The 18,403-nt window shown below is 42.6% G+C and overlaps 1 protein-coding gene and 1 pseudogene across 1 annotated transcript in view; one reads left to right on the top strand and one right to left on the bottom strand.

Moving 5' to 3' along the window:
* LOC134483188 (uncharacterized) overlaps positions 1–18,403 on the bottom strand; it is a 341,330-nt gene that overhangs the window by 79,761 nt on the left and 243,166 nt on the right. The window lies entirely within an intron of this gene.
* LOC134483181 (zinc finger CCCH-type antiviral protein 1-like) lies at positions 14,680–16,466 on the top strand (annotated as a pseudogene).

Below are 18,403 nucleotides of genomic sequence, written 5' to 3'. Positions count from 1 at the left end.
CTTTCGTCATATTAGATCTTAATAGAAACAAGGAAGCAGTCCTTTCCTGAAGTATATATTCATCATACGTAAAGAAGATATTAAATCCATATACAACACAGAATAGAATTATCCCCCAAGACCGGAAAGATCTGGCAACATTAATATTAGAAGCTTCTCCTGTGTTACAGTGGTAAGCACAGAAGAAAGAGGAAGATAGGGCTGAACACAAAAGCATCAGGCCAGAGCACTGTTTCTCAGGATGAGTTGCTAGGTGAAGGTAAATAAACCTTACTAAGTTTAATACAGTATTACATACCCTGTTGTAAGTAAGTGGAGCCGAGGCTATCCCCAAAGGTTTGCCTGTCTGTGAAATCTGATACCCTAACTCAGGTGTCTTCCCTGGCCTCAGTGGGAGAAGGTGCACCAGCCCTACAAAAACTTGATGTGTCTTGGTGGAGGCACACTCTGAGGGATATTCCTCTACTCTCTCAGAGGAGATGGTGTGAGGACATTGGGGAGGAACTGTGGGAGAGAAGTAACAAGAGAAAGGACAAAAATTGGGATGCAAAGTGAATTTAAGCCTGTCAGTCACTGCTCTATTGCTGTGAAGAGACACCTTAACTAAGGTAACTAATAAAAGAATCAGGGTGTGCCCATGGCTCCAGGTAGATATGTAGCAGAGGACTAGCTTATCTGGGATCACTGGGACGGGAGAACCTTGTTTCTGAGGAAGCTTCATGGACCATGATATTGGAACTTAGGCCTCTGAGGCAGGAGTGAATTGGTGGGTGGAGGAGAAATCTCATAGGGAGAGGGCGTGGGGGACAGAAGAGAGACTCATGTAGAGGAACATGGAGTGGGAGATAAATTGGAAATGTAGATAAAATAATGAAAGAACACTAAAAAAATGAGACTATGAGTATCATTCTAATTCAAGCCTCAAATAATAAAAACATAAATGCGAGAGTCGCCTGGTCCTGTTCATGTCATCCTGAATCTTAAAATCTTTTTTCCTCCAAATTCCGTGCCACATGAGGTGCACTGACCTGTCAGCTGCCTGCTTGGATGACAACTGCAGCAGCTTCCCTATGCACTTGCTTTGTAGGATCACGAAATCTATTGAGCTCCCTTTTCCAAGTTGGAACTTTAATTGGTAAGAGTCTTGCCTTGAGGACACCTTCCACATCTGTACAGTACAGAGGCAGGAGGCTTATTGTTAATAACATTCATCTCCTTAACTATGTCACCCTCCTCTTCAGCACATGACTTTGCTGTGACATTAAACTTCTTAGTGATCTTTTCCACTCTAAGCTGCACATGGTTTTCATGTGTTTGCCCTGTGTGTTGTTCCTTCTCCTGCAGTCTTGAGGAACAGTGACCAAAAGTAACCAAACCACAGACTCAAAGCCATGTTAATACTGTATTGTGTACTATTTTCACAGAGTTGCCTGAGGTGTGAATGGGACATGGAGAATTCGAACATAGTTTGAATCTTAGGCCTTTCACTGGGCAGTCCCTCATCTTCTCTAAAATTTAACCCCATTCTTCTACCATTGAGACCCACCTGCTGCTTAGCTCTTTACCCCTCTGCCGTGGTCTGTTCCATATCTCTTCCTGCCCATGTCTATTCTGAATCTCCTGCTTCAGCTTGCCTCTGCCTATGTCCCTCTCTATGCCCGGAAGTTCTGCCCACATACTTCCTGACGCAGCTCTTGGCCATCAGATCTTTATTACATCCAGTCAGCAGTGAGACAACACCTGATACATCTCTTAGCTTGTGTTGAGCTGGTGAGAAGGACAAACATCCACAAAATAGCAAACCTGATGATGGGACATAGAAATGACAAGAGAAATCCTGCCAGCACTTAGCTCACTGCCAGTACAGAACTAACAATTGAAAGTTGACACACCTTAGTACAAAGGGAGGTCACCTCAGCATTTCCCCTTTTACTCCAAGAAATACCTTTAATTTAACATTAATAAGCTAGATAAAATAAGAAAACTTATGAGATGCATCAGGTAAGAATTACTGTCACAATATTCTGTCCATTCGTATTTTGCAAAATTGGAGAAGGTACTTTGTTATCTAAATTATATTAGTCTAAATTTTTGTACCTAAATCATTTTCTATCACTTTTTAAGCTTTGTATCCCTTATCTATCATAACTTGCATTTATTAACCATAATAAGTCTTCTGAGACCAAATGTACTTTCATTAATTCCAAACAATTTAAGCGTTTATGTCTTTCATCCTTAAAATTTGACACATTTTTTGCGTACAAATTTTCTTTTTCTTTTTCTTTATTCAGCTTCCACACAAAGATTATTTTTGCTCTGATTTAGAGCAGGATGCAAAGGTGGAGTGCAGACCTGAGGGGAGGGCAGATGAATGGAGTTGAGCTGCAGGATGTGAGGTTCACAGAGAATAAATAAGAAGTTAAAAAAATAAGAAATAAGCACAGTGGGGATGAAGCTGTGAATGCTTGGCATGGGGAGGTTTGGCAGTGGACTGGGCATTTTAGGGGTGGGGTGGGATTGGTGTGGGTTCTGGAGTAGTAAGGATGGTGTCTGTTCTTGTCTTTTGGGGAAACTCCTCGGTCTTCTCCCATCCCTCCTCCACCTCTACCCCCACCTCCAACCGCCATAACTGCCTCCTACCACAGCAGAGGCTTCTGGGCATCGGCCTCTTTCTGCTCAAGCTCTTCTATGTGCTCGGGGGTGGTACAAGCTTTTAAAAGTCCCAGGCAGTGGGCAGACCACGCACACTCTCCTGGCATCCCCATCCTCTCTCAGGACTTATGGTGCCAGAGCGGTTATCACAGGAGTTTGGATACTGCTGTGGACTGTCCATAGAGCCCTGCTTTCTGAGCCTCCCATGTCCACCCTGTTCCTGTCCAGGTTCCTGGCTGTCACATTTCTGCACGATGGTGAACAAGTTTGTTTTTCTGATTCTCATAACAAGAAAAGGTTAAGACTAAACTATCTAATCTTCAACCCCATCCAAGATCTGAGGAGGAGAAATGTTGCCTGAATAAAAGGAAATTCAGAGCAAACAGCTTCCAAACCTAAGAAATAACAGAAATGGTTGGCTACCCTGGGAGTCAGTCAGCAAATATTCACTGTGGCATCCACCTTCAACTCACTGGGCCAGGAGCTCTGACAACAATCCTTTGAAGCAGGTCACTTGAAGGACTATCCTATTTTTTTTTCCAAAAACTGGGACACAGAGTTCCCCATGATCAACTTCTGCACAGTCTGGACAGCTTTCTGGCAGCAGTAGAGGTAAGTAGGTAGTATTTCACCCAATGGTTCTTTAGAGCCCATCATCTTTTTCAGAATAGATTGGGGACACTACCAGGAGTTGAGGTCTCTCCCACTGTGAAAAGCCTTTAACTATTAGGACATCTGAAATGGCAGATTCTTCAGATCTCTAAAGGATTTGAGAACCACCTTTGTAGGTAATGTCTATCTCAGTGGACAAATGTGGCTTTTTTCCCAAGGGATTTACTTCCTACTTAACTTTAAAAACATACACAGGAAGTTAAATAAAGCTTATTTCTGTACCTAACTAAAGCAGTACCTAACATGACTGGAAGACTGATTATTTATAGTTGGAAAGTACTAGCTTGAATTCCTTAATTATCCACGGCAGTGTGCAGTAGTAATTTTATAAAATTAGAATTTTACACCACATTGTGAATAAGTTGCATATACTTATATCTTAAAAATGAATTGAATCATTTATGCAAGTACAATTTTAAATTCTATCATCATTCAAGAATCCATGCCATCCTAAAATATTTGAGACTTGGTATTGCTTTCTAGTATAAATAGATATACATTGATCTATGATTTTGTCATTTTAGTCCCTTCTCCTGATTTCCCACAACATTAGACAGAGAATTGAGGAGAGAAAGAGAAAGGAAGAAAGACATCCCTGATTCGAATCTGCTTTACTGTTTCCTCCCTGACCATGGCCAGTAAGAACTTGCAACCAACCCCCTAACTGACAATAATCATCCATAACCAACGGCAGACAAATAACCACCCACCCACCCTTCCTCTTGAGAATGAGGGGGTCATGTTCCTTTAAGTTGCTTCCCAATGTGTGTGGGGTGACAACATGTTTTGGGGACCTTACAACAATTGGGACATTTTCCAAATCCTGGGAGATCTTGCAGTTTCCTATGTGTCCAGACCCTGAATGTGCCAGGATTAACTGAAGTCCTGGCTACATTAACAATGAAAAATACAAACACACATTCCTACCATATGAGGAAGGTCACCGGATATCTACCCCTTGAAGTTTGCTCAAAACAATTAGTCAATTAGCTTTTTATTCATCTTCAGGTCATTTCTTAGTAAACAGGCAGAAAAGAGGCAGATTGTTTGCCAAAATTATATCAATTGCTTCTAAGCCAGTCACCTAAGAGTTCCTGCCATCCTTTGAAGTTTCATCAGAGAGGCTCTATTTTGCACAGACTCACAATACTTATGTCTCCCATGTGGCAAACTAAAAGAACTGTTAAGATCTCCTTAAATAATTCAACAGTTTTCCCAATCCAAAGTCTCCCACCCTCCTCCAAAAAATCAAGAGATTCCTCACAAACATCTCCACTCACTTCGGTACCAGTTTATATATCAGTCACATTTCTGTTACTGCAGAAAAATACTATGACCAAGAACAACTCAAGGAATACAGTTCTTCACATTGTGGTAACCAACCCCAACTACCAAATTATTTCATTGCTAAGTCATAAATGTAAGGTGGCTACTGTTTTGAATTGTAATGTAAATAGCATGTATAAAGTATGTCTCATATGTGGTTGTTCCCTGAAGGGCTTGCAACCCACAGGTTGAAAACTGCACTTGTGTGTGGTGGTGGGAGGGGGGGTTATGAGTTTTTTGTTTTGTTTGTTTGTTTCCCTTTTTCTCAAAACCCAAATGCTGATAAGAACATAGGCCAATATCAGGCTCTTCAATTTTATTCCATTAGGCACTGTGTCTGCTCTCATGATATTAACATGCTGGTTTTTCTTTTTTACTATTCCCCAAAATGAACGTGAAATCATTAAAGGTGATGCCTCCCGCAGTGCTTTACTGTCTTATTAGTTAGCAGTGTCTGACTGCCCTGCTCAGTTGTGCTTTCATGTGAGTTCTGAGATTTTTTTTCATTCCCATGAAGATCTGTATTGGGATTATAATGGGATGGATTTAAACCTGTAGATGACTCTGGTAGGATTCGATATAATAATATAAATCATACTGATACATGAAAATGAGAGGCCTCTTCATTTTCTGGTTTCTTCAGTTTTTTTATTTTTCCTAATGATTTCATTTTAACAAGTCTTTACTTCCTTAGATATTACAAGATTTTTATTCTGAATGGGTTTGTTTTCTTGGCTTCTTTCATCATATTTATTGTTGGTATACATGAGTTCTATTGATTTTACTGTGATTTTAGTGAATGTGTCCATGAGCCATAGGAGTTTGCCAGTGGTTTCGTAGTGGTCTTTATATATGGATCATATCGCCTGCAAATGAGAATGCTCTGACTGCTTTCTTTCATATTGACATGCCTTTCCATCTCTCTCTTGTCATATTGTTTGGATAAGACTTCACATACTAGTTGAATTAGATGAAAAGAATGAACATCTGTGACTTATTCCTGATTTTAGTGGAAATCCATTATGATTTCCTCCAGTTAGGATGCTGTTTGCCTTGCATATAGCCTTTATAATGTTAAGGTGTGTCTTCTCCATATCCCAGATTCTCCAGGACTTTTGCATTAATCACTGTGGGATTTTGCCAAAGAGATTGTCTGCCTCTACTGCAGTGATCATGTGTTTCCTGTTCTTGGTTTTCTGTGGTGAATTGTTTATTCATTTGTATTTGTTGAAACATTCTTGCACCTCTGCAGTCAAGCCAGCTTGATCACGGTACCTGACACTTTTGGTAAATGTCTGAATTTTATTTTCCAGGATATTACTGAGAAATTTTTCACTTAACTGTTCCTTCCAATCTTAGTTTCTTTTCTATGCTGTGAAGAGACACCATGAGCAAGGGAACTTTTAGAAGAAAGAGTTTATTTCAGCTTACAGTTTCAAGGATCATGAGTCTATGAATATTATGCTGGGGTACACGGCAGCAGGTAGGACACCATGTTTCTAGAGAACTGGCTGAGAGCTTACATCTTATGTGCAAGTCGGAGACAGAGAAAGTGTTAACTATAGATGGTGTTGAATTTGGAAACCTCAAAGCCCAATCCCATACACTCCTCCAACAAATCCGTATCTTATAATTCTTCCCGAATATTTCCACTAACCAGCAACAAACATTCATATATGTGAGTTTATGGGGGCCATTATCATTCAAATCACCATATTCCACTCCCAATTCCCCATAGGTTCTTAAACATATCATAATAAAAATACATTAGCTCAGCTTCCAAAACCCCTGTAGTCTTTCGGTCTCTACACAGTTTATCCACAGTGCTTTTCGACCCTCCAGGAAGTCCCTTAATTATTCCCCTATGAAATCAAAAGGCAAATTGCATATATCCAATGTGTAATGCCAAAAATATGTTATCATTGCAAAGGGAAGTTGGGAATGTGGTGAGCCAGTTCAAGGCATTAACCCAACAGGGCACAGTCCACATTCTCTACTTCTGATGCATGACAAAGGGATTAGATGGGTCCACTGCTCTGGCTTTGCTGACTGCAACATAATTCCTAAAACTATGTTGTATCGCATAGATCTGTGGTGGTTGTGTTTTCATTGTCACTCATTTCTAGGATTTTAATTTTTCCTTATGTGTTCTCCCTTGGCCCTTTCAGTAGTGTGTTGTTTGTGTTGCTGACCTTCCACGAGAGTGTGTACTGACTGCACTTTCTATTGTGTGATACCAGCTTGATTCCTTTGTGCTTAGATAGAATGCATGACACTACTTCAGCTTTCTTATCTTTCCTGAGGGCTGTTCTGTGTCCTAATCCGTGGTCAATTTTGGAGACAGATCCACAGGCTGATAGAAAATATATGTATAGTTCAGTGTAGTTTGTTAGGTCCATTTGACTGATGATGTCACTGAATTCTGCTCCTCCTCTTTTGTTTATTTGCATGTGATCTGCCAAGTGGTCAGAATAGACTATTAAAAACAATCACAACCACTATTATAGCTAATGGGTAATTTCAGATCTATCTGATAATTATATATTTAAATTTGTGACTGCTGTGTTTAATATGTATATATTTAGAATTGTAGTATCTTTTGTAATTGCAAAGTATGAAATGAATGTCCTTACATCTTCTGGACAGGATTGGTTTGAAATCTATTCTGTCAGCTGGATAGAGAAACTGCATAGAATTGCTATAGGGACCTGTGTCTTAGGTCTGTTTCCCTAGTATATCCTCTACATCTCTCATGATGGTGATCCTCTTTCTGGCTAAATGTATGTCTGTTTACTGGGGAATTGAGTTAAGTGACGTGCAAATATTATTTAAACCTATGTATTTAATTTTGTTAATTTTTGTGGGTTTTATTGGCTTCTTTTGATTGACTGTTCTAGTTTTGTTAAATTATTTCCTGTTTCCTCTGGTATTTTATCCTTCTCTTCAAACTAAAGTATTCCTTTTAGGATCCTCTATAGAGCTCCTTACTGGTTATACATATTTTGTAAATTTATTCATCATATGCCTTGATCAGCACAGTAGCTGGGCAGCTGCCTGCCCTCCATGGTATCAGATCTACTTTCCAAACAATAACGCTCAACTCTTACTGACTGTGTAGCATCTTGGCTGCTCTTTGTTGCACTTGGACAGCCCTCAGGACCAGGCTCTCCTCTCCCTTAACCATGGCTGCTGTCCTCTTCCTCTCTCCTCTCCATCACACATGTTCTTCCTTTATTCTCTGGCAGCTTCTTCCTCCTTCTTCCCTCCTCATGATCCTCTCTAGCAAAGCCCTCAAAGCTCACCTCCCCCATCTCTCTACTGTGCAGCTGTTGGCTGTTGGCTTCTTTATAATCACAGTTAACTGGGAGCAGGGTCAGTTTTTGGAGGTTAACCAGTCTTGAGTTCTACATATTAGCATTAAAATACAAGCAGAATTAGGCCAATCCACTACAAGGATTTCTTTTGTTTTGTTTTGGTGTAAGTTTTCTTTTACCTTTTCACTTTTTATTTTATTTTTGGCTATTTTTTTATTAATTGGTTATTTTATTTATTTACATTTCAACTGTTGTCCTGCTTTCCACACTCCCCTCATCATATCTTACATCCCATTTCTGCTCAGCTTTGCCTATATGACAGTGTTCCCCCACCTACACATATCCATTCCCACCTCACAACTCCAGCATCTACTTTTGGTGGGCAACAGGCCTCAGCGTAGTCAATGGCCTCCCGCCACGTGGGTGCCACTTAAATCAGTCCTCTTCTACACAGTTACCTAGAACCATAGACTCTGTATATACTTTGGCTGGCAGTTTATTCCCTAGGAGCTGGGGGATTGGTGACAGAGGGTCTGGTTAGATATTAAAGACCAATAGTTGCTGCTTTCTCTTCTTTTTCTGGTTATGGGTGAAATGGTGATTGTGTGCTTCATTTTTTGAAATTATTGAGAGATGATTCATTTCTTGGTTTTTCTTGGGTATAGTTTAGCTCATTGTCTTGGAGTTTCCCTACTACAATCCTCTGTTGTGCTTTCTTAGAGAAAAATATTGTTTAAATTTGGTTTTGTCTGGGGCTGAGGATTTAGCTCAGTGGTAGAGCGCTTACCTAGGAAGCGCAAGGCCCTGGGTTCGGTCCCCAGCTCCGAAAAAAAGAACCAAAAAAAAAAAAATTTGGTTTTGTCATGAAATATTTTGGTTTCTCCATTTATGGTGATTGAGAATTATGCTGGGTATAGGATCCTTGGTCCGCATTACATCTGCCCAAGATTTTCTGGCTTTTGGAGTCTCTGTTGAGAAGTCTGGTGTAATTCAGATAGGTCTGAACTTATTTGTTACTGGTTATTTATACCTTACCCCTTCTAATGATCTTTCTTTGATCTGTGCATTCAGTGTTTTAATTATTATGTTAATGGAGGAATTGTTTCTGGTATGATTAAATTGGCATTCTGTAGGCTGTTGTACCTTCATGGCCTTTTCTTCCTTTACCTTATGGATGTTTTCTGCTATGATTTACTGAATATGCTTACTGGACCTGTGAACTGGAAATCTAAATTCTCTTCTATTCTATTATCCTTAGGTTTGGACTTTTAATTCTGTCCTGAAATTCATGGATGTTTTGTATTCAATAAACCATACATGATTATCTGAGATGGGTATTTTGTGATTTGTGGGGTGATCTCCTTGATCCCAACTCTTACAATTAGGTCCACGTTTTATAATGAAACAAGGTCAAGAATGGTGACCTCTTGCCATAAACTATATGAAAAAGGCAGGTGAATTAATGTGTGTCAAGTATCAGTAGATTCCTGGGTGGTTTTTGCTCCGGGTTGGCCATATGCAACAGTTTCAAAAGCCCAAGTTTGATGTTCCTTGGGATTCCCAAGATGATGCACTCAGACCTGACAGACAACACCCAGAATCCTCGTCAAAGAAATTGATTTATAAAATCGAGGGAACGTTACTAAGTCATGTTACAAAATATTTGATCACACTGTGATCTCCAAGAATGTATTATTTACTGAAAAACTAGTGTGTGGTATAGCAGGGCCATGGCACAGACATTTAAAGCAAGAGTTGTTTATTCATGTAAACATGGACTTAATTACGGTATGGCTCACCTACCACACACATTTATGGCAAAGGTAAAAAGTGCACGTACGTCCAGCAGATCAAGACACAACGTGAAAGGAAATCTAGATAACTAAACCAATGGAAAGTTTTTGAGTTAAAGGATTTTTAAGAAAGTGTTCAGAGGGAACAGGACTGCTCTTCTTCTGGGAGGTCAGTGAATCAGGAAAGACAGTTGGGAGCTTTACTTGACTTCAGCATCTGACTCCTGAAACTTCATTGGTAAACTTAATGTCTGGAATTTTGGATTGTAAAACAACAGGTTGGCCCTGCAGCTTTGGGCAAGGCCCATGGACAAAGAGATCGCACCTGATGGGAACAATCTTAAAAGCCATCTGATTCTGGTAAGTCACCTGAGAAGTCCTCAAGGAGAGAGGAATGAATGGGTAGCACCATAATAGAAGGCTTTAGGATCTCGGATAGTGCTACTCTAGATGCCTGGAATATAGAAGCAGAAAATGTAAAGCTAAATGACTTCGCAGGAATTAGCTCATTTCTGATTATGATTTTTTCATATTGGTATTTTATATTTATTCTTTTTTTAAAATTTAAATCAAGAGCCTTAGGTTGTAATGCGAGGCGGTCTTAGAATCAGAAAATGCTTAGAACACTTGTATGGCGCCCCACAACTAACACTATCTGGCTAGAAATTCTACTTTTAATTTCGTCATCATCGACAGCTTCCATTTAACCAGCAGGGTCCATGCCAGGCAGACACTGAGCAGGTTGTATGTTCTGTTAATCTCCACAACAACCCAATTCAGCAGAAACACCCCCATTTTACAGGTGAAGAAACCACAGCTCAAAGCAAATGAGTGTCAGGGTCCCCTCAGTCTCACTGGCTGTCACTCAGACCCACATCCTTCTCTGTAAAGGGAAGCCATGGGCCTGATGTGGGCTGTGCAAGCTGACTCTGCTGAGATGATCAATGCTATTCTTGACCCTGGGAGAATTTAAGACAAGGTGACCCACAGACTCCTGGGATAGATTCTGCCTCTGGGTTCTAGGGTGGGACACAGTATCCCTTGTCGTGGGTCTCTACTCAGCTGAGGAGTCTGCTCCCATGTGTCAGCTTCTATGACAGTGGTTCAAAACACTCCTAATGATGCAACCCTTTAATACAGCTCTTCATGCTGTGATGATCCCCTCCATAAAATTATTTCACTGCTACTTCATAAATAATATTGCTACTCTTATGTGTCATAATGTACAAGGTATCTGATATGCAATCTCTGTGAAGCAGTTGTCACCCACAGGTGGAGAAATATTGCTCTATAAACTTTTTTTTTTTAATGAAAGGCTTTCACCTCAGAAGTACCTGGAGCAGTTGTAAGAGCCCTGAAATACTGACAAGTTTTGGCAGGCCCAAGACTGCTTGCCATAATGACAACAGAGATTCCTGGCTAAAGGCACAATCTGAAATCACTGTCCCCAGGTCATTTCTTGCCTAAGTTTTCCCTCATTACAATGTCTGTCTGCTTGGACATGTCTGTCCAGGAAGCCAGTCCATGTAGTCTCTGATACAGACAGAATGCTAAAGGCAAGAATGCTTTCCCTCTGTTGGCCCACAGTCATTTCTATAGAAGTAAGTTCAAATCCCCTGTGGATAAATGTGTGTCTCTCACATGGTGTGTGAGACTCGAAATGTCAACCGTTTGAGTTGACAAAAAACAAATTTCACTTCAGATTTACAGCTGACTAAAAATTATTTTTGGGAGAATGCAGAGGGTGGCCAGGCCTGCAGAGTCAGATCCCCTCCCTGCCTGGGATGATCCCACCCTCAGTAGACTTCAGCTTCACCTATAAGTTCTAAACAGAAAAATCTGACCTTAAGATTCTGAAGTCCACAATATGCAAACCCCTAAACTTGGTAAACGGCCTATATGGGGGTTTTCTCCAGTTTAAACTATTCTGGCTTCTTTTCTCTCTTGTGCTGCAATCTGTTCTCTCAGGTCTGTTGGTCCTGGAAGGACCTGGGTTCAAGTCAAGGCCTCCTGGGTGGGGAGGAAGATGTTCTGTTGTGTGAATGAGTATGGATTAAGAATGTAGCCCCACCAACAGATTGGGAAAAGATCTTTACCAATTCTACAACCGATAGAGGGCTTATATCCAAAATATACAAAGAACTCAAGAAGTTAGACCGCAGGGAGTCAAATAACCCTATTAAAAAATGGAGTTCAGAGGCAAACAAAGAATTCACAGCTGAGGAATGCCAAATGGCTGAGAAACACCGAAAGAAATGTTCAACTTCTTTAGTCATAAGGGAAATGCAAATCAAAACAACCCTGAGATTTCACCTCACAGCTGTGAGAATGGCTAAGATCAAAAACTCAGGTGACAGCAAATGCTGGCCAGGATGCAGAGAAAGAGGAACACTCCTCCATTGTTGGTGGAAGGCAGACTGGTACAACCATTCTGGAAATCAGTTGGAGGTTTCTCAGAAAATTGGACATTGAACTACCTGAGGACCGAGCTATACCTCTCTTGGGCATATACCCAAAAGATGCCCCAACATATAAAAAAGACACGTGCTCCACTATGTTCATAGCAGCCTTATTTATAATAGCCAGAAGCTGGAAAGAACCCAACAGAGGAATGGATACAGAAAATGTGGTACATCTACACAATGGAATATTACTCGGCTATCAAAAACAATGATTTTATGAAATTCATAGGCAAATGGATGGAACTGGAAAATATCATCCAGAGTGAGGTAACGCAATCACAGAAAAACACACATGGTATGCACTCATTGATAAGTGGATATTAGCCCAAATGCTTGAATTACCCTAGATGCACAGAACACATGAAAATCAAGAAGGATGACCAAAAAGTGAATGCTTCACTCCTTCTTTAAAAGAGGAACAAGAATACCCTTGGGAGGGAATAGAGAGGCAAATATTAAAACAGAGGCAGAAGGAACACCCATTCAGAGCCTGCCCCACATGTGGCCCATACATATACAGCCACCCAATTAGATAAGATGGATGAAGCAAAGAAGTGCAGGCCTACAGGAGCCGGATGTAGATCGCTCCTGAGAGACACAGCCAGAATGCGGCAAATACATAGGCGAATGCCATCATTAAACCACTGAACTGAGAACCGGACCCCCATTGAAGGAATCAGAGAAAGAACTGGAAGAGCTTGAAGGGGCTCGAGACCCCATATGTACAACAATGCCAAGCAACCAGAGCTTCCAGGGACTAAGCCACTACCTAAAGACTGTACATGGACTGACCCTGGACTCTGACCTCATAGGTAGCAATGAATATCCTAGTAAGGGCACAGTGGAAGGGGAAGCCCTTGGTCCTGCCAAGACTGAACCCCCAGTGAACGTGATTGTTGGGGGGAGGGTGGTAATGGAGGGAGGATGGGGAGGGGAACAGCCATATAGAAGAGGGGGGTTAGGAGGATGTTGGCCCGGTAACTGGGAAAGAGAATACAATCAAAATGTAAATAAGAAATACTCAAGTTAATAAAGAAAAAAAAATGTAGCCCCACTCTGACTGGCCAACTAAGCTCCAGAAAATCTTCCCCAATCACAAAACTGGGCCATGTGGGAGCCTACACTGTTTAAAGGGGAGAGCTGAGTGCTTTCTCCTGGAAGAAATACTTGGGGGTTGACTGTCACTTGTGAACCTTCTGTGTTAAGTCACTTCTCAGAAGGGAAGCTATCCTCTAACTCTTCCATGGGACCCACCCAGCACTGGGGCCTGAGGATCCTATGGTGTTGCAGCTCTGAGCTGGGAGGGGTAGCTCTCACCCTGGCATGGAGAAGCCTGTTTTCACAGCTGATCTAGATCTGAAGAACAGGGGCTTTTAAAGAAGCATGTGAGAGTATCTCCTGCAGGAGAGCCCAGTCTGCAGGGAAAGTCACACAGGACAGCGAAAAGTGACTTCGCAACAAACACAGGGAATGGGAACCAGGGAGGGCACTGGATGGATGGTCGGAGAGTTTGAGAAAGCCTGCATCTCCCTGAAAGTCTTCCCACAACCATAAGTCCCACCACTGTCCCCTTCTCACAGGGGAGGCTCAGCAAAGCCTGCCACCTGCTGGGATCCCTGCAAACTAAAACCAGAGTGGAGAACTGAGGAAAGCACTTTGGTGGAGGGGGAGACACAAGTCTCCAGGGCCAGGTCAGCCTTCTGTCCCTTTGGTTCTCCTCACTTCACAGAGGTGCCTATTGAAAGGTGAGGCAAGCCGGGATCTCAACAGTCTTTGGCCAAAGAAGTGAGAGCCCACAGGGCAGAGCAAGGCAAAGCAGAGCCAGGCAGAGCAAAGTGAAGCCCTGCCAGTCAGCAAATAGGCCTTGCGCATGTGGGACTGGTGGCAGCAGTGCTTGCCCTTGCTCTCCTGGTGGTGCAGAACACCTGCCTGGATGTGGGGAAACTCACAGTGGCTTGTCCTCCAGCTGCAACTGCCAGTGCTTGGGGAGGGGGAAGTTGAAGATGCTCCCATGATCCTCCGATTTCCGGCCCACTTTGTCCACGGTTGTCCATGTTCAAGGCTGTGGTCAGCCCCGCCAGAAGCCCGGAGGACAGGGAGAGCAAGCACAAATGGCCAGCAACCACCATGGGCATCTGCGGTGGGACCCAGGCCAAGTAGCCACAGAGGCGCACCAGGCAGCCAGGCACCAGCCCCAAGCCTGTGCATACTGAGGCCAATGACACTCCACTAGTCCCTCCCACCATGCACATCCCACCCCTGGCAGGCAAGATCTCTCTGTCCAGGGCTTCCCCCAGACCTCCAACTACCAACAGCTCAATGAGCCCTTACTTAATTCTTGTTAACCATAATGGCTTGTCATAAAAGGTCATTGGGAAAGTCAATGATGAGATGAAAGCCTTAAAAGAAATCTAGAGAGACTTACGGAAATGAAGAAGAATGCTCTCTTCCCAGTAGGAGCCTGGCAGTCCCAAGCTCAGGGCACCTCATGTCCAGTCTTGAACCCAGCATGCATTGTTGTGGAGAACCTGCCTGCTTAAGGACCTGGCTTCCCACTCATTCTCCTGAGATGATGACTTTAATTCTTTTAATTTTTACTGGTTATTTTCTTCATTTCCATTTCATGTGTTATCCCCTTTTCCAGTTTCCTTTCTCCACGAAGCAGAGTCCAGCTCACAAGCCTGAGCAGCTGCAGCCATAGTGCACCATGGGGGATCCTGGGGCAGACTGTTTCATCACCAAGATCCTGTGGACCCACAGGGGCTGCATGACCTTAAAGGAACTGCAGAGTAGGATCAGGCTCCAGAGGCAGAGCTCTAGGAGCTGCTGGGCAAGACTGCTTATTCCTATTGGAGACTGGAGATCAGGCAGGGATCACGCTGTAGGTGGCGGCTACTACTGAAGCCTGTGGCTTCAATCTCAAGTGCATCCAGGGACCATGCTACAGATTGCCCAAGCCTCTGCAAGCTCAAACTTCTGGGACAGAGTCATTATGCAAAATCCCAGAGAAACCTCTGCAAATATCCACACCAAGTTTTTAGGAACAGAGCTTCCAGGTCCTGAAGAATCATGAGCTTTCTGGGCTTAACCAAGAGGAGCCGGCCTTCTTCCTGGTACAGGGGGATGCTTTTCTCCTGCAAAAGTTACTACAAAGGAGACAGCCACAAACAGATCTGCTTGAAGCCACAGCCATGCAAGAGAGTCCAAGTCTGTGAGCACTTCACCCAGGCCAACTGCCGTTACCTCAACTGTCTCAGGTCTCATAACCTGATGGACAGGAAGGTGCTGACCTCCACGTGACTGAGCACGGGCTGAGTTCTGATGGGGTCCAGAACATCCAGGACATCTGCAACAACAAACACATTAGGAGGAGACCCACTGGCATGAGAGCTCCCCATGAACATCATAGCAGCAGGGCACACAGAGACAGAAGCAAAAGCAGAGACTGATTCCTTCCAAACAGCCTACGATTTCTCTCCCATGTCTCATTTTGGCATCTGGTTCACCTTGTCCAGATGTCACCAGCTGTAAGGATTCCCTGGAGGACTTGTCTACAGCTGTCACTCAGGAGGTCAAGAACCTGGGGACCCAGGACTCTGCACAGCTTTCCTTGGTCTCATCTAAGGCTGCTGGTGTCTGAGGACCCAGTCACATGAGAGCAAGCCAGGGGTTTTCTGAGAATGGAGATCTGGATGCTTCTTTTCTAGAAATCCTACTGATTCTTTGTAAGCTCCTGCCTCCTCTGCTGGCTTTCTTCTTGCTGCAGCAAAAAGAGATGAATCCATGTCCATGAGAACAGGCATGCCTTCTGGACACCGCATGGAGGTCAAGGGAAAGAATGAGGCTCCAGACATCGATTACATCCCATTTTAAATGGTTCTATTGATGGGGTGACAATGGAAGAAGCAACAGACTCAGGAATTCTAGGTAAAAGGAGAAACTCAGGGAAGGAGTTTGGCAATGTTCCTTCTCTTTCAATTCAGTGGAATAATTGAAGCACTATTGTTATTGGGTCTTCATTAAAAGTCTGGTAGAAAGGATGCATTAAAGCCATGTGGCCCTGATTATTATTATTTTTAATTTTTGGAGTGGCAGCCTTTAATGACTGTATCTATTTTCTTATGGGAATTATTCATTACCTTCCCAGATCTGTATTTAACTTGGTATTTGTTATCTGTTAGAAAAATCACCAGTATCAAATAGATTTTTCACTTTTCTGTAGTAAAGGCCTCTGAAGTAAGCCCTAATGATTGTTGAATTCACTCAGTGTCCTTTGTTATATCCCCCTTTTCATTTCTGATTTGGTACTTTAGATATAGGCTCTGTGGTTTGTCTGTCTTGTGGATCTTCTCAAAAAAAAAAAAAAAAAGCCAGCTCTTGCTTTGCTTGGCTCTTTGTATCATTCTCTTTGTTTGTAATTGATTGATTTTAGTTCTGAGTTTATTTCCTGCCATCAAATCCTACCAGACTCTCTATGGGATGAGGCTTTGCCTCACCTTGGTAACAGCAGCATGTGATACATGAAGCTTTTGCTGCTCTCTGTAGTGGGGATGACGTCACAATTTCACTGAAAACCATGCACAGCCTCGTTTTAGACTGTATTAAAGTAGCCCACGATTTCAGTGCTCCCTGCAAGGTGCCATGAGACAGTAGTAACATGAGTCTGCCTGCACCTCGACAGTTTTCACTAGGGACTTCTGAGTGATTTTATGAAAATTTATAGTGAGTTCATGGATGAACATGCACAAACACAAACGCACACACACACTTTACTGACATGGTGCACATTCTTTCCACACAAAGAAGAAAGTGAGTATTAATGAAAACACACCAATAAAGGAATGGATGGACGGGGTTGTGGGGAAGCTGGGGCTTAGAGTTATTTAAAGGCCCTGTGCAGGCTCTCCTTCTGTTGGAGGCTAAACTTCAAGTGCAATGGGGTTCTTTATTTTCTTTCTGTATAGCACACAGAGGTAGGGTGGAAACTAGGTTTTGAGCATATTTGGCAAGTACTAGAACACTGAATTAATTCCTAGGGCTGGAACCCTATTAATGTTCTACAGAATTACAGGGCAGGCTGGATGAAGACTCTCAGCTGACAATGTGGACATCTCAAGACAGGCACTGGACAATGGCTGACTGACTTGTATGAAGACTGGAAATGTTTTGCTATCTCAGAGGAAAAGAAGGCCCCTCCGACTACACTGTACTCTAAGGACAGTTTATTCAGGTAAGGGATGACATGAACTATTGTCTCATGTCACAGATGTCAGCACAAAATATCCTAGGTATTGAATGCCAATGGTAACATTAACAGAGCAAATCACACAGTGTTGTGAAGATATAGAATATGACTATATGTAGCAAGAACCAGGCCCCTTCTAGTTTCTAAGATCATACCTGAGAACCTCAAATATAGTAATAATGTGATAATGTGGTATAAGTCTAGTTACAACTAGTTTCTATTGTGACACAGATGACTCCTTTTGTGTCATGTTCAGCTTATAATGAATGACTAGACCTAAGCATGAGAATAACCAAATACTACATTGCTTCTCTAGCTGCTGAGCTTTTAAAAGCCCTGGTGTGACAGCAAGCTTTTGTGGACATCTGGATTATTCCTTCTGTACTTTAACTCTCTAAGTCAACCCCACTCTGAGTAAGTCAGTTCCATTCCATAAGTTGGAAATCAGTCAACTGGAAAAAAAATACTTTCTCAATACAAACACAGATTGGCCATGGAAAAAGGGTAGCTTGAACTGTCCCACCTAGGTCCTGGGCTTGCACAGGCCTGCTCTCCAAAAGAAACGTGTGTTCACAGCTGCAGGCTGCATTCACTATGGATGCTCTTGAGGTTCCTCCCTAAACTGCTTAGATTAAGATAATTTTGTTGCCATCTATCAAAAGAATTCATTATGCCAAACTGGCCTTTCTTCTGAACCTTCTGTTCTGTGGGCAGGGCAAAATCTCCAGCAACCCTCACAGCAATGTGGGCTGCCAATCTGGGACTCAGAATTATACCAGTGCAAACCAAGAACAGGGCAACTGGAAGAGACCTCATTGGGTTGTAGGAACCTTCTGTTCTGAGTCACTTCTCAGAAGGGGCACTTTGCTCTAACTCCTCCATGAGACCCAACCAGTACTGGGGCTGGAGGATCCTTAGGTGTGGCAGCTCTGAGCTGGG

The sequence above is a fragment of the Rattus norvegicus genome, chromosome 19 (assembly GCF_036323735.1).
Source record: "Rattus norvegicus strain BN/NHsdMcwi chromosome 19, GRCr8, whole genome shotgun sequence".
Lineage (NCBI taxonomy): Eukaryota > Metazoa > Chordata > Mammalia > Rodentia > Muridae > Rattus > Rattus norvegicus.
This window is presented reverse-complemented; position numbering and strand designations above follow the sequence as displayed.